The 17,736-nt window shown below is 41.0% G+C and overlaps 1 pseudogene; it reads left to right on the top strand.

Moving 5' to 3' along the window:
- The first annotated feature begins 2,967 nt into the window (after positions 1–2,967).
- Positions 2,968–3,579, top strand: LOC114897949 (annotated as a pseudogene).
- Positions 3,580–17,736: the final 14,157 nt, after the last annotated feature.

Below are 17,736 nucleotides of genomic sequence, written 5' to 3'. Positions count from 1 at the left end.
GGCGAATTCTATCAAACATTTAGAGAAGAGCTAACACCTATCCTTCTCAAACTCTTCCAAAATATAGCAGAGGGAGGAACACTTCCAAACTCATTCTACGAGGCCACCATCACCCTGATACCAAAACCAGACAAAGATGTCACAAAAAAGAAAACTACAGGCCAATATCACTGATGAACATAGATGTAAAAATCCTCAATAAAATACTAGCAAACAGAATCCAACAGCACATTAAAAGGATCATACACCATGATCAAGTGGGGTTTATCCCAGGAATTCAAGAATTCTTCAACATATGCAAATCAATCAATGTGATCCACCATATTAACAAATTGAAGGATTAAAACCATATGATCATCTGAATAGATGCAGAAAAAGCTTTTGACAAAATTCAACACAGATTTATGATAAAAACTCTCCAGAAAGTGGGCCTAGAGGGAACCAACATCAACATAATAAAGGCCATATATGAAAAACTCACAGCCAACATCGCTCTCAGTGGTGAAAAAGTGAAATCATTTCCTCTAAGATCAGGAACAAGACAAGGTTGCCCACTCTCACCACTACTATTCAACATTGTTTTGGAAGTTTTAGCCATGGCCATCAGAGAAGAAAAAGAAATAAAAGGAATCCAAATCAGAAAAGAAGAAGTAAAACTGTCAGTGTTTGCAGAAGACATGATACTGTACATAGAGAATCCTAAAGATGCTACCAGAAAACTAGTAGAGCTAACCAATAAATTTGGTAGAGTAGGAGTATACAAAATTAATGCACAGAAATCTCTTGCATTCCTATATACTAATGATGAAAAATCTGAAAGAGAAATTAAGTAAACACTCCCACTATCACTGCAACAAAAAAGAATAAAATACCTAGGAATAAACCTACCTAAGGAGACAAAAGACCTGTATGCAGAAAACTATAAGACACTGAAGAAAGAAATTAAAGATGATACAAACAGATGGAGAGATATACTGTTCTTGGATTGGAAGAATCAACATTGTGAAAATGACTATACTACCCAAAGCAATCTACTGATTCAATGCAATCCCTATCAAACCACCATTGGCATTTTTCACAGAACTAGAACAAAAAATTTCACAATTTGTATGGAAACACAAAAGACCCCGAATAGCCAAAGCAATCTTGAGGAAGAAAAACGGAGCTGGAGGAAACAGGCTCCCTGACTTCAGACTATACTACAAAGTTACAGTAATCAAGGCAGTATGGTACTGGAACAAAAACAGAAATATAGATCAATGGAACAGGATAGAAAGCTCAGATATAAACCCACGCACCTATGGTCACCTTATCTTTGATAAAGGAGGCAAGAGTATATAATGGAGAAAAGACAGCCTCATCAATAAGTGGTACTAGGAAAACTGGACAGCTACATGTAAAAGAATGAAATAGAACACTCCCTAAAACCATACACAAAAATAAACTCAATATGGATTAAAGACCTAATAAGGCCAGACACTATCAAACTCTTAGAGGAAAACATAGGCAGAACACCCTTTGACATAAATCACAGCAAGATCCTTTTTGACCCACCTCCTAGAGAAATGGAAATAAATAAACAAATGGGACCTAATGAAACTTAAAAGCTTTTGCACAGCAAAGGAAACCATAAAAAATACAAAAAGACAGCCCTCAGAATGGGAGAAAATATTTGCAAACGAAGCAACTGAGAAAGGATTAATCTTCAAAATATACAAGCAGCTCATGCAGCTCAATATCAAAAAAACAAACAACCCAATCCAAAAATGGGCAGAAGACCTAAATAGATATTTCTCCAAAGAAGATATACAGATTGCCAACAAACACATGAAAGGATGCTCAACATCACTAATCATTAGAGATATGCAAATCAAACCCACAATGAGGTATCACCTCACAGCAGTCAGAATGGCCATCATCAAAAAATCTACAAACAATAAATGCTTGAGAGGGTGTGGAGAAAAAGGAACCCTCTTTCACTGTTGATGTGAATGTAAATTGGTATAGCCACTATGGAGAACAGTATGGAGGTTCCTTGAAAAACTAAAAATAGAACTACCATAAGGCCCAGCAAATCCACTACTCAGCATATACTCTGAGAAAACCATAATTCAGAAAAATTCATGCACCACAATGTTCACTGCAGCTCTATTTACAATAGCCAGTACATGGAAGCAACCTAAGTGTCCATCAACAGTTGAATGGATAAAGATGTGGCACATATATACAATGGAATATTACTCAGTCATAAAAAGAAACGAAACTGAGTTATTTGTAGTGAGGTAGATGGACCTAGAGTCTGTCATACAGAGTGAAGTAAGTCAGAACAAGAAAAACAAATACTGTATGTGAACACATATATATGGAATCTAAAAAAAAAAAAAAGGTTCTGATGAACCTAGGGGCAGGACAGGAATAAAGACATAGACCAAGAGAATGGACTTGAGTACATGGGGAGGTGGAATGGTAAGCTGGGACGAGGTGAAAGCGTAGCATTGACATATGTACACTATCAAATGTAAAACAGATAGCTAGTGGGAAGCAGCTACATAGCACAGGGAGATCAGCTCGGTGCTTTGCGACCACCTAGAGGGATGGGATAAAGAGGGTGGGAGGGAGATGCAAGAGAGAGGGGATATGGGGATATACGTATGCTTATAACTGATTCACTTTGTTATACAGCAGAAAATAACTCAACACTGTAAAGCAATTATATTCCAATAAAGATGTTTAAAAAAACAGACAATGTCAAGAGAATGAGAAGACAACCCAGAGACTGGGAGAATGTCTTGCAAAAGACACATCTGATAAAGGATGTTATCCAAAATATACAAAGAACTCTTAAAACCCAACAATAAGGAAATGAACAAACCAATAAAAAATGGGCCAAAGACCTAATGAGACTCACCAAATAAGATATACAGATGGAAATAAACATATGAAGTCTTTGTCACGTCTACTGCAAGAATGAAGACCATTCTCAGCAATCAGGCTGTCCACATTCTAGAAAATATTGACATTACTCTGAAAGAACACACCGTTATTATGAAGGGCCCCTGAGGAATCCTGAAGAAGGATTTCAGTCACATCAAAGTAGAACTCAGTTTCCTTGGAAAGAAAAGAAGAGGCTCCAGGCTGACAAATGTTGGGGAAGTAGAAAGGGACTGGTACCTCTAGCACTATCTGTAGTCACGTACAGTGCATGACCAAGAGTGTCACCCTGGGCTTCCATCACAAGATGAGGCTGTGTATGCTCACTTCCCCATCAATGCTATTATTCAGAAGAATGTGTCTCTTGTTGAAATCCAAAATTTCTTGGGTGAAAAATAGATCCACAAAGTTTGGATGAGGCCAGGAGTCGCTTGCTCCGTATCTCAAGCCCAGAAAGATGCGTTAATTCTTGAAGGAAACAGCAGTGGACTTAAATCAAATTTAGCTGCTTTTTTTCAGCAAGCCACAACAGTTAAAAACAAGGATATCAGAAAATTTCTGGGTAGTATCTACGTCTCTGAAAAAGGAACAGTTCAGCAGGCTGCTGAAAAAGTTTTAAGATGTCCAGCTACCGAAACAAGATGCTGAATGATTCCCAAGACATATTTGTGATACTTTAAAGATACAGTAAAAGCCCTGTATTGAAAAGAAAAGATATTCCACATCACATGTCATCAGGGAAATGCAAATTAAAACCACAGTGAGAGGGCTTCCTTGGTGGCGCAGTGGTTGAGAGTCCGCCTGCCGATGCAGGGGACACGGGTTCATGCCCCGGTCCGGGAGGATCCCACATGCCGCAGAGCGGCTGGGCCCGTGAGCCATGGCCGCTGAGCCTGCGTATCCGGAGCCTGTGCTCCACAACGGGAGAGGCCACAACAGTGAGAGGCTCGCGTACGGCAAAAAACAAAACAAACAAAAAAAAACCACAGTGAGATTCCACTACACACCCAGTAAAATGGCCAAAATCCACAACACTGGCAAATGCTGGGAGGATGTTGAGCAACAGGAACTCTCATACATTGTTGGTGGGAATGTAAAACGTACAGCCACTTTGGAACACACTTTGGCAGTTTCTTACACAACTAAACATACTCTTACCACAGGATCCAGCAATTGTGCTCCTTGGTATTTACCCAAAGAAACTGAAAACTTATGTCCACACAAAAACCTTCATATGGATGTTTACGGCAGCTTTTCTCATAATTGCCCAAACTTGGAAACAACCAAGATGTTGTTTCAGTAGGTGAATGGATAAATAAACTGAAGTACATCCAGACAATGGAATATTATTCAACACTGAAAAGAAATGAGCTATCAAGCCATGAAAAGACACAGAGGAAACTTAAACGCACATCACTAACTAAAAGACGCCAATCTGAGAAGGATACATACTATATGATTCCAACTATATGACATTCTGGAATAGAAAAACTATGGATATGGTACTTGCCAGGGGTTAGTGAAAAGAGAGGGATTAATAGGTGGATCACAGACGATCTTTAGGGGAGTGAAAACACTGTATGATACATGCCATTATACATTTGTCTGAACCTGTACACCGTACAACACCAATGGAAACTATGGACTTTAAGCGATTATGATGTGTCAGTGCAGATTTACCAGTTTCAACAAATGTAGCCCTCTGGTGGGAGATGTTGATGATGCAGGGAGGCTATGCGTGTGTGGGGGAAGGAAGGTATATGGAAAATCTCTTTACCTCCCTCTCAATTTTGCTATGAACTCAAAACTACTCTTAAAAAATAAAGTCTTTAAAGAAACCCAGGAGCTGGCTGAGGTCTCCCTGATACACTGAGGTGGGCCTCACAGGGGCGGGGCCAGCAGCCCAATGCAGCAGCGCCCCCCGGGGCCATATTGTGGGAGTGACCCTGGACTGAGTAGGAGAGGTACCAAGATGGTGTTTGAAACAAGCACCAGATCAAAGAATAGATCTGAGAAAACAGAGGATGTGCAAGAAGGAAGAAGAAGGAAGCCCATCAGTTGGAACAGAATCACCAAATTGGAAGAACTAACAAGATGACAAATTGGGGGGGAAAGATAAGAGTTAAATTAGAGTCAGAGTGAGGTGCCGGGGCTTCTATGGCTGGTTCCATTTGTACCTCAGAAGCACAGAGCCCCAGCCTGAGTACTCCTGTCACATATGGGTATGGGGTACTTCCTCTCCCTAGAGACAGCTACATGTGTCCCTGAGAAGGGGGAGAATACCAAACACATCGGATGCCACCAGAAATACATTTATGGAATTTCAGTTCTCTGGAAACCTCTCAGACAATGTCCATTTCAGTAATATCATAAAATGACTTCTTCAACAGGCACAGTTTATAAGAGTAGAATTAGAAAGACAATTATATAAACTCTTGACAGTTGTGCAAACAGAATATTGTTTCTAAGGGTTTACACAGTCAGCATTTGCTAATGTCCTGATCTTATGTCCAGTAGGCACTGGATGGTCAGGTTTCTGTGATCATGGCAGATGGAAGAGTTTCAAACTAAAGGCGGAATTTGACCATGGACTGACTTCCTCCTGGCCCTGAACCGATTTCCCATGACTGACTTAATATAATTTGTGGTAATAATGTGTTAACATGTCATATAAATCTTCATATATTCAGCCCTGACTTTATTATTGTGGACCTCCTGGGGTGTGGATTCATTTCCTGTTAGGCAGCCTTTACATAGTTTTTGCTTTCCTTAGCCCATTTGTGCGAAGCTGTGCCTTTTTACTATGTTCGTACAAAGAAGTATATGGATAGGCACCTAAGCGCCATATTAATTGTTAACCCAGACCAGAGAAGTAACATAATTTTATTTCTTTTATTTAATATACATTTCATTGTACAGAAAAATAAAAGTTAGAAGGAAAAAGCATTATGTGTTAAATTAGTTAGAAAGAAAACTCAGTTAAGTTTTAAGTTTTAATTAAATTAATTTTACTTAAGTGCTAATATTTTGAAACACAAAACTAGAACCAGAAATTCTGTTAAGGCGTATGGGCTATACACAATGGGGAGAGTTGTGTCCCAGAAGTTGAATAATGACCTAGGGCTCCGCCAAATACTGAGCTGCTTTATTTACCTAACTAACAAATATCAAAAGAAAATAGGATGGAACCTGTTTTCCTGCTAATATTGATGATAGCTAGATAAATACAGAAAGGTCTGACGTACAGTCAGGTATCAATAAAGGCAAGGGCATGAGTCTTAATTGAACAGCTATTGTGTGCTAGGATTTCACCAGGTTCTGGGGGTACTGGGGTGAGGAAGGGGTCAGGTTAGGGAGACGGGAAAAGCAGTTCTCTTATGTCCAAAGTTGTCTGGGCATTTCCACGGCTGAGTTCTCTGAACTCATCACTCACTTCCCCACTTCCCTAGTTTCAATAAGCATGTTGCTTGGAAACTCACATAAAATGTGAAGTGGGAGCATTGCAAAGCAACCTGTCATAAGCCACCATGCCCTGTTTTATTACCTTTATGGTATTTCAAGGTGAAAGCCTATATTCAGCCTTGTCTTTTGCTTTCTCGGGGAAATTCCAGACAGCTGCAGAGAAGCTATGAAGCTTCTCGTGCCAGTTGGTGGGACCTTGTGCTCTCACACTCTGATCTGCAGGAAGCAGGTCCAGAGGTCGGCTCTTCTCTACGACAGAGATTAGTCTAGGAGCCATTTACTAAACTGGGCATGACCGCCAGTCCCTTTATCTCCTCCTAAATTCCACAGTACAACCTTAGATATGGAACCTTTTTTTCTTTCTTTCTTTTTTTTTTTAATTTGAGTTTTACATAAAGAAATAGCTTGGAAGCTATTTCCAGACCAATTTATCTGCTGTTATGGGAACCCTCTTTAAGGAAAAGACATAATCTGTCTAACATCCTTCATACACCCACTCCCCTTTCTCTTTTCTAATGAAAAATGTGCTGTGGTGAAACTCCCTCTGCATCAATCTTAGGCTCCAAAGGCCATCTGGCTAACACAGGACACTGTACTTTCCTGTGGCAAGAAAATGAACATTTTTTTTTAAGTGAATGAAAGTAATTCCTCACATTTTTTTCAGATCTAGCAAAAAACTGGAAGAGAATCCTAGGAAAGAGCTAGCAAACATTGCCAATAGGCCAAAGTCTCTTCATATTTAACAGGAAGAGGGTGTTTGACCTTTTCTCCACACCACTGCATATGTGAATTTCTGACCTTGCCCCTGCATTTCTTACTTGCTGTCTCTTGTACGGCAGGTGGTAAATCATCACTCCACCGAACCCCAGCCCTGCTGGAAAGTGTCTCTGACTCTAGAAAGCACACTGTAGGTGACTGTTCAATTAAAGGCACAGGGTCTGCAGTCAAATGATCTCCATTTGGGACCTGTGTCCATCACGTACTCATTATATAACTTCGAGTGATGTTATATACACTAGCGAAGCCTGATTTCTCGTCTGAAAAATGGGATAATAGTAGTACTTACTTCAGTTTCCTCATCTATTAAAAGGAAATAATAACATTATGTTTCTCCCTGGGTTAGTGTGAAGATGAAATAAAGAACACAAGGTGCATAGCACGGAGTGTGGTATATAGCAGGCATTCAAAAAACGGTAGTTACAAGGATAATGACAATAAGAGGATGGCATTGAGAAAATGACCTGCAGTTTAGGTTAGGACATACCAACACAGAGTGAGAAGAGCTCTCCTCTAGCCAGAATGCAGTTTCTCTTGAAAAATGCCTAAAAGGCCTTGCTGTAGTTAGTCTAAAATAAGTTTATTCCGCTCTAACTACCCATCAGTTGTCTTTATACCTGTATGTCCCACAGGCAGCTCAGATTCAATGTATTTAAATTTAGGCATCTTAACTCTTTTTGACTCTCATGTCAACCATGTCCTTCTTTCTGTAGTATTTTAATGTTACCTATGCATCCTGCAAACCAGCAGCCTGAGAGTCACCCTGAGACCTTCCCCAACCCTCTGCCTCCCTAATCTTTCACCTCCTGAATATGCCCTGAATCCATCATTCTCAGACCTTCCATATCATCACTGCCTTATTCGAAGCCTCATCCCCTCTCTCCTGCACTACTGCAATAACCTCTTAGCCACTCCTACTCTCTAATCTCTTTGCTCTCTGCTCCACCCTCATACATCCTTACCACACACATGATCATTCTAAAAAGCAATTTGATTGGTGTCACTTCTCCGACTAAGCCCCTGCAATAACTCCCTACCAATAAAAGGATTATCTCCAAACTCCTGGCCAAGTGTACAGGTCCTCCATGCACTAACCCTCCCTTCCCACGCCGACCTCATCCCTGCCAATCTTTCATGATTGTCGAACATTCCAACAATGAGAAACTCTTATAATCTCAAGAATATTGTAGGGTCCGGACTCCAAGATGGTCCCCAATGATCCCCACCTCCTGGTGTTCATGACCTTGTGTAGCCTTCTCCCACTTTGTACCAGAGTTGTTCTGGGTCACCAACAGAATGGCAGAATGATAATAACCTAATCACTCCTGAGATTAGGTTATAATGACAAAGGCTTCTACCTTGGACTGTCTTTCTCTTGGATTACTTGCCCTATGGAAAGCCAGCTGCCATGTCATGTGAGTAATGCTATAGAGAGGCCATAGTGAGGAACTGAAACCTCCTGCTGACAGTCACGTGAGTGAGCTTGGAGACTGCTTCTCCAGCCCCTTCAGATGACCGCAGTCCCAGCCAACACTTGAGAGCAACCTCATGACACACCGTAAGGCAGGACCATCCAATTAAGACTCTCCCAGATTCATGGCTCTCAGAAACTATGTGAGATCTCAGATACTTACTATTGTAAGCTGCTAAGTTTCAGAGTAATTTTTTATTCAGCAATAGATAATATAAAAATCATCTTCATTTAAACCTCCTTTCTCTTGTACATTCCTTTATACATGATATATACCATCCATCCATTGCCACCATGCAAGCCTCAGCTAAAAAGTCACTCACTCTATAAAGCTGTCCCGCTCCTCTTCCACACCCTGTCTGCACTGTCATTTGTGTTTACACAGCATCTGGTACTTAGCTCCACTGTGACCCTTGTCACATTGTCCTCAGTGGTGGACTGAATAATGGTCCCCCCATGATGTCAACGTCCTAATCGCCAGCACCTATAAATGTTACCTTATATGGCAAGAGGGACTTTGCACATGTGATTAAGTTAAGGATCTTGAGATGGGGAGTTTTCCTGGACTATCTGGATTTCCTGGGTTACCAGGAGATCATCATAGAGGCCCATATAAGAGGGACCCAAGAGGGGTCAGAGTGAGGGGAAAAGGTGATGTGACCATGGAAGCAGACACTGATGTGCTTTGAAGATGGCGGAAGGGGCCACAAGCCAGGAAGACAGTCAGCCACTAAAACCTAAAAAAGGCAAGAAGACAGATACTTCTCTAGAGCTTCCAGAAGGATGTGGCCTCCTGGCACCTGAGTTTAGCCAAATAAGATCCATTTTGGATTTCTGATCTTCAGAAGAGTAAGAGAACAAATGTGTATTGTTTTAAGCCTCTAAATTTGTGGTCATTTGTTACAGCAGCTATAGAAAACTAACACATCCTGTATTTCTTTATTTATCCTGCCCTGCGCCCCCCTGCCCCATACACAGTAGACTGTTAACTCCTTGAACATCCTGTCACATTTAACTGTCCCCAGGACCTAAAATAATGCCTGGCACATATCACCAAATATGTGTTGGTTAGTCAAATAAATGAACTAGTCTAAACTCTTCAGGTTACAACTTGAATATTTCACTATACGGTCACCCCTCAGTATCTGCGGGGGATTGGTTGCAGGACCCTCACATATACCAAAATCCTCAGATGCTCAAGTCCCTTATATAAAATGGTGCAGTATAGTTGCCCTCTGAATCCACAGGTTCCTCATCTGCAGATACAGAGGACCAACTATAAAATCAAAGGTATTGACTTCCTTCAAGCAATTTTTTTTTCCTGGTAAAATGTCACTGGTTTTCATAGATCCAGATAGAAATACAATTCCTGTCTAGAAAAAAAATCTCAAAAATCTCTTATCCTTGGAGCAAAAGAATGTCAGAGGTCATCTCCTGGGTGTAATGACTGAGATAGAATATATTTCTGGAGTAGATCCTTTTCTTCTTAAGTGAGAGTCCCAAAAAAGGCATGAAATTGTGGGCAGAGTCCAATGGAGTAACACAAACGTACGTAAAGGGCTGAGATCTGGGTGGTGGCATCTGCATTTCTGGTCAGTAGCATTTGATATACAGAGAGTGCCTCTACTCTGCCCTTAACTCTCTGTGAGACCCTGAAAAAGCCACTTATTCTCAGTTTCTTCACCTGTATAATTAAGTGGTTATTTAAAATTCATTCAGTATTTCATTTAACAAATATTTGTTGAGCACCTACTATGTTTCAAGCATAGTTCCTAGGATCACAGCTTTAAACGATTCCTCGCCCTCATGGATTCTACAGAAGAAAATAAATTAGGGAAGGGGCTCAGTGAATACAGGAATGGAGGTGGATGAGGAATTTAATTTCAGCAGGGTGGTCAGAGAAAGCTTCATTGGAAAGGTGAAGTTTGAATAAAGTCCAGAGAAAGTTAAAGAACAAATCATCCAAATAATTGGAGGGAAAGCTTTCTAGGAGTAAAAACAGCAAGTACAAAGGCCCTGAGGCGGGAGGGTGCATGGTATGTTTCTATGTTCGAAGACTAGCAAGGAAGCCAGTGTGGCTGGATTGCAGTGAGCAAGAACTGGAGTGAGCAGGAGACAAGATGTGGAAAGGTTTTAGGGAGGGACCAGATAATGTAGACTAGTGCTGTCTGATATAAATTATAAATATAATTCAAGCCAGAAATGTGAGCTACATATGTCATTTTAAGTCTTCTCTTAGCCACATGGAAAAAGTAAAAAGAAACTTGTGAAATTACTTTTAATAATATATTTTATATATCAAATATATTCAAAATATTATAATTTCAATATATAATGCATGCACCCCAATGTTCATAGCAGCATTATTGCAACAGCAAAGATATGGAAGCAAGCTATCAACAGACGAATGGATAAAGAAGATGTGTGACATACATAGAATGTGACAACGGAATATTACTCAGCCACATAAAAGAATGAAATTCTGCCATTTGCAACAACTTGTTGCCATTTGCAACAATATGGATGGACCTACAGGGTATTATGCTTAGTGAAATAAGTCAGAAAGAGAAAGACAAATACTCTGTGTTATCACTCATATGTGGAATCTAAAAAAAGAAACAAACAAATGAATATAACAAAATAGAAACAGATTCACAGATATAGAGAACCAACTGGTGGTTACCAGTGGGGAGACGGAAGTGGGGAGGGGCAAGACAGGGGTAGGGATTAAATAGTACAAACTACTATGTATAAAATAAATAAGCTATAAGGATACATTGTACAGCAGAGGGAATATAGCCAATATTTTATAATAACTTTAAATGGAGTATAATCTATAAAAATATTGAATCACTAAGTTGTATACCTGAAACTAATATAATATTGTAAATCAACTATACTTCAATTTAAAAAAAAAATGAGACTGTTGGGAAAACATTATGCATGTTTTCATGGGTTTTAATCACTTGGTCAAAGCACTGAACTTTTCTGAGCCCATGTGTCTTTCCCTGTAACATGGAGACACCATTTCAGAAAGAGGACCCCCAATGCAGAGGCCCAAAGGTGAGAGCGAGCCCGGTCTGCTCCGGGATGACCAGTGTAGTTGAAGAGGAGAAGAAAGGAGGAAAGTAGTAGGAGATGTGGTCAGAAAGTAATGGGAGGTGAGTGGTAAGGAACCACGTGGCTCTTTCTCCAACTTCAGGAAATATAGGGAATAATAAGTAAACTCACCAACCAAGCCTAGGTCGCTATGTTGTGGTTAAAAACTCAGCTCCAGACTCTTCTAGGCCAAAACGATCTATTTCTGTGGGGTTCTTTTTTTTCCCCCTTTTCATTTCCATAAATACAGGTCATCTAATACATATGGAAGGTGTAGACAATTTGAGCAACAGTGTTCTTTTGATTTGCTCCAGAAAGAGAAAGCAGTTCAGAGGCAGAACTGCTATGTAGGTGATGAAGTTTAAGCTTTTGGGTTGTTCACGTGCATAGGTCTCTCCCAAGGCTCTGTCTTCAATTTTGTGTTCGTGCTTTGATCTTCCTTTCCTTAAAGAAGGATTCTCCAAATTGTATAATCTTCGGGACCAACAAAACCTAGATCTCCCCCTACTTAGGAAGAACATTCCATCGTAGACCTCTCTTAGGAATAAAAATAACTGACTTTAGTAAAAGTTGGGGAGGGACTTGGACACACTTGTCTGTTAAGCATACCTGGGGAGGGCTGGTGATTTATGCTACAGGAAAGGAGTCGACACCCACCCAGCTGCCACCCTTTGGAAAGGTAAAGTTAAACAACGAAAATTATGCAGGAAGAGTTATATGTTTGTCCTTCCCAAATCTGTTTGATTGTAAAATCAGGTGTGTTGCTTTAAAATGTATAGATTCCTGGGCCTTTCCCCAGATCTACTGATTCAGTCTCAGTGGTAGGGCCCAGGAACGTTTAAGAAAACCCCACCTGTGGGCACCAGTGTGTTAGGGTTTCTGAAGCATAAGTTTGAAATAATGATGCATAACTCTGAGAATTTCTGGAAGGAAGAGCAGCCTCAGTCCCAGAAATGGGGTGGGGGAGTTCCTGAGCTGCTCGTTGTTGAGAGAGACACTTGATCAATGATTTACAGTCTGGGTAGCTCTTTCCCTACCCTCAAAAGTGCATCCAATTAAATGAAAGCTCAGCATCGGCTCCCTAAGACCAGGCCCAGGTAAAAGAAGATGGACTCCAAGATGCTGCCTTCAGGTGGCCTCCAAGGATGTGGTCATGTTCGTCGCCCAGGAGGAGTACCGCCCTCTGCATCTGCAGGGACCTGCATCAGAGCAGTGGGAATCACTGCTTCCTGGACTTCCATCTTCCACACCTGGCATGAGTCTGGGGGCCACAGGGAGAGGCTGAGGAGAGCAAGCCCAAGGGCATCCATGTACAGGACAGAGCTGCAGTTTAGAAAGGCAAAGTAATGGGCTCAGGGTTACCCAACCAGTAGATGGTAGATCTGGGATGATGTAAGACTGAAAGTGTCAGGGAGAAATAGACAGACTTAGTTACATACAGCTAAGAGAGTTTGCATCATAGGGAATTAAATGTGCAGAGTCTAACCAGTTGATGAAAATACAAAAAGAGCTGAAAGCAGTCATCTATGCTTCAGTCTCACAGTTTGTTGGGGAGGAAGGTGGTGAGGGTGGCGGATAGGGAAGCAGAAACCTACCCGGGGCTTCTCTGTAGATGTACAGAATGGAGAGGGGGGCCCACTGGCTAGCTCACAGAGGGAGCCTGTGCAGGTGCTGAAAACTTGAGCATTACCACTTCCAGTCACATGGGGAAGACATTAAAGGAGTGAGGGTGGAGAGGAGCCTTGGAGAGGGAGTTAAGAGGGGGTCAGCAAGTCAGAGCAAGTTAAGAAGGCTAATCCAGAGGCAGAACCTCACTCCCCACTAACGGAGGTGGGGCAGACCCCAAGAGAGTGGCTTTAAAAAAAAACTGTTACCTTATTCAAAGGACTCAGCAGAAAGGAGGCCCCATGACCTTGTATATTATTAGAGAGGTAACATAAAAAAGATATATATTTCCTCTGATTCACAAGACACCAGCTTCCAGGAATTAATAAAAGAAAGTGTAAATCTCTCAGTACTAACTCGCAAATTTTGCAAACCTGGCATGTAGCAAGGAATCAGAGATGGGTCAATACTTTTAAGACAAATGTACCAGAAAGAGCATGAGGTGAAATGGACTGAGTCAGAGGCAGTATCAGCTTCTATTTTCAGAAAACAGCAGCCTTGGACACGAACCAAAAGGCAGGCAGTATGCAGGCACCGGCCCTGAGACCAAGCCCACAGCAATCTCTGGTCACAGCTGTGCACAGAGATAGCAAATCACTCTGTCCCATCTGAGGAACTAAGATAAAGACCGCATGACAATATAGTTCTTCCACAAAGCAAACTTGTGCCAGTGGGCACTCTGCCTCTGGGTTAAGACTCTTTCTGCCCTCCCCATTGATCTGCAGCCTCTAGTGCTAAGTTCTTTCCCAGCCAGAGAACGCTTGCTTGCCACACTGGACGTGCTCAGCGTTCGGGAACTCTCCTATCTTAGCAGCTAGGTAGAGGCAGAGGCAGAACCCAAGCAAGAGCCTTCACACTCTGATTTCAAATTTGGCTTTGTTTGTCTTTCTTGTAAACCTGGATCTGTGGAAACCCAGGCCAACCATCCATCCATATTCATCTAACCGGGAAGGTGTCAGCACTAATGCCAGGTACTGGGGAGAAAGAGTCAAAGACATTGGGGGACCAGATGTGAGGGTGGTACTGCCATTGTAATGGTCTGACCATGAACTTGCTACCTCACTCTCTAAGCCTCAGTGTCCTCAACCTTAAAATGCAGCTGAAGATGGAGCTGGATGGGGAATTAGAAATAATATGTAAATTGCCTACAACTGCTCCGTAAGTGGCATTTATTACTATTATTACAGACTGTTAAAGGAGGAGACATCTGAGTACACTGAAGTTAACAATGTAGTGCTATTTTGCACCACGATATATTTATATGATATTTCAGAGAGCAGAGGGGAGGTTTCTAAATCAATATTGGGCAAAGCTGTAAAGTGAAGTTTCAGAATTTTGATGGATGGGTAGGAGTTAGCTAGGTAAAGAGGTAGGCAGAGTGTTTCTGGGCAGGGAAAGCAGCATGTACTAAGACACGGAGGCGTGAAATGCCATTATGCACAGTTTTGGAAGAAGGTCCGTGGAAGTAAAGGAAGGATTAAGGGGGTGGCTGTGACCCGAAGAGGACGGTCAGGGGCCAAAGCACAAAGGGCCGTGTGCTAAGCTAAGAGGGTTGAACTAAGAAGCTAAGAGAGTCTTGATGCTGGGGAGAGACATGGAAGAGTTTTTAGTAGAGAAGTATGATCGTATTTGTGGAAGGGGTAAATTGGACAGAAGTCAAACTAGTGGCAAATGCTTAAGTGCCAGCTGACAATGTAAAATCCAGGGCTCATTTAGAGACACCTATTTCAGAGCTACCATGTCATAAGAACTGGCATTTTAATTTAGTGCCTCAGTGTAAATCTTATCGACAGTACATTGGGGGAACAACTGAGCTACAGTATCGAGTGATGGATAAGAGTATAGGCTCTGGACGCAAACTGTGTTTGAAACAAGTCTCTGCCACTTCCTAGCTGTGAGATCTTGAGCAAGGCATTTGTGGATCTCGTTTTGCCCATCTGTAAAACAGGAATAATAATAGTTCCTGCCTCAAACAGCAGCTGTGAGGATTGTATGTGGTTAGAACAGTGCTGGACAGAGCAAGCACTCATTAGTGTTGACCAGTAGTTAGGGGTGGAGGTGGTGCGAGTCAGGCTCTTTGGCCTCCAAGTCACTCTCCATGAGACAGTCACCTTCACTGACTTCTTGGCTCTGACCCTATGGACACAGATTAGCTGTCAGTTAAGCCACATGCATGACAGTAACTCCCAGTTACTCATTTTATGTAAAAATAGCATTTTTAATACTCATTCGAGCATCAAGTAAATTGTAATGCTTCAAACAGCTCAGTTAATTATTTCAAGCACCACAGGACAAATCTACATTGTCATACTTAGGGTTTGTTTTTTTTTCTTTCTACTCCCATCTATTTCTTAATATATGAAATATTCAGTGCTTACAAAATAATATATGTAATATGTATGTTACAAAGCATCATGACAAACCCAGTGAAATCACTATTCTGGAGCACTGCACTGAGAATCCCTATGTGCCTGCTATGGTCCCCCAAATTAGTATGTCCTAACCCCCAAAGTAATGCTATTTCGGAGGTAGGACCTTTGGGAGATGATTAGGTCATGAGGGTGGAACCCTCTTGAAAGGGATTAGGGTACTTATAAGGAGGTTTCAGAGAGGGCCTGTCCCTCTGCCATGTGAGGACATAATGAAAAGAACCAGGAATGAGCCCTTACCAGACACCAACTCTGCCAGCATATTGATCCTGGACTTCCAGTCTCCAGAACTGTGAGAAATAAATGTACATGTTTATAAGCTACCCAATTTATGGTATTTTGTTATAGCAGCCTGAACGACTAAGCTAGTCTTGTATTAGTTTCCTATTGCTGTTGTAACAAATTACCTCAAATTTAGATGTTCAGTGGCTTAGAACAACAGAAATTTATTACCTTAATGATCTGGATGTCATAAAACTGAAATGGGTCTCACTGGGATAAAATCGAGGTGACGGCAGAGGTGCATTCCTTTCTGGAAGCTCTGGACTTTTCTAGCCTCTAGAGACTGCCCACATTCCTTGGCTTGTAGACCCTTCAATCCTCAAAGCCAAGAGTGGCTGGTCAAGTCTTTCTTAGGTGTCATCTCTCTAGTTTTGACTCTCCTGCCTCCATCTCCCACTGTTAAGGTTCCTTGTGATTATTGGGCCCACCTGGATAATCTAGGATAATCCCCTTATTTTAAGATTAACTGATTTGGCAAACTTAATTGTATCTGCAAACTTAATTCTCCTTTGCCATGTAACCTAACATATTCACAGGTTCTTGGGATTAGGATGTGGAAAGATATCCTGGGGTAGAGGGTGTTATTCTGTCTACCACAGTATAAACCTAGGTGTGGAATTGCTGAGTAACAGAGTATATGGATCTTCAACTTTACATGATAATGTCAAATTATCTTCCAAAATAATCACACTAAGTTACACTCCAGAAAAATAAGAGTTCTGATTGTTCCACACCTCACAACACATCTCCTCAAACTATTAACATTTTGCCAATCTGTTGGGTGTAAAACTGCTTCTCAGGGTTTGAATTTCTATTTTCCTAATATTGAGATTGAATATCAATATTTTTTTTGGCCATATGGGTTTCCTCTTCTGTGAAATGCCTGTTTATCCATTTGGTTGTGAGCTTTTTTTCTTGAAATTTGTAGATTCTTTCTTCTTCTGGATATTAGTATTTTGCCAGTTAAATGTGCTACAAGTATTTGTGGTACGTTCTGATGTACCAAAGTTTCTAATTTTATTGTGCTCAAATTTCTTCAATATTTTTCTTTATAAATTACATTTTTGTGTCTTTTTTAAGAAAATTCTTTCTTGTCCTGTTGGCATAAAGTCTCCTATATTTTCGGTCAAAAATTTTAAGGTTTTTCCTTTCATCTTGATGTCTTTAATCTGCCTGAAGTAGATGCTTTTTGATATGATGTAAGGCAAAGATCCAAGTGTATTATATTTTCCGCCCACGTGGGTAACCAATTGTCGCAATGCCAATTACACTTATCTGCAATGCCATTTCCATATTAAACACACTCATTTACTTTTACATTTATCCATGCATTTAAATGATGATATATTTTATCACTCATGTTAAGTGCTTCAGAGTAAGAGAAGTCCTCTATATATTTTAACTTAATATTTTTATTATTTCTAATTGCTTATGCCTTAGGATATAACAAACTTACATTACCACTGGATCCTTCCTGCCCCTAGATGTCTGGTTCTGGTTCAGTTATCACTATGGGCCCCGCTCTCACTATACAACATCCATTATTGTAGGTAAACCAATATCATCCTATGTCTGCTGTTCAGGTCTTTCTCCTGTTGCTGAGTCTGTCTCCAGTTAGCC

This window comes from Monodon monoceros, unplaced genomic scaffold, assembly GCF_005190385.1.
Source record: "Monodon monoceros isolate NGI ecotype Baffin Bay Population unplaced genomic scaffold, NGI_Narwhal_1 Super_Scaffold_18, whole genome shotgun sequence".
NCBI classification, from domain to species: Eukaryota; Metazoa; Chordata; class Mammalia; order Artiodactyla; family Monodontidae; genus Monodon; species Monodon monoceros.
The sequence above is the reverse complement of the archived record's forward strand: the minus strand, read 5'-3'. Positions and strand labels throughout refer to the sequence as shown.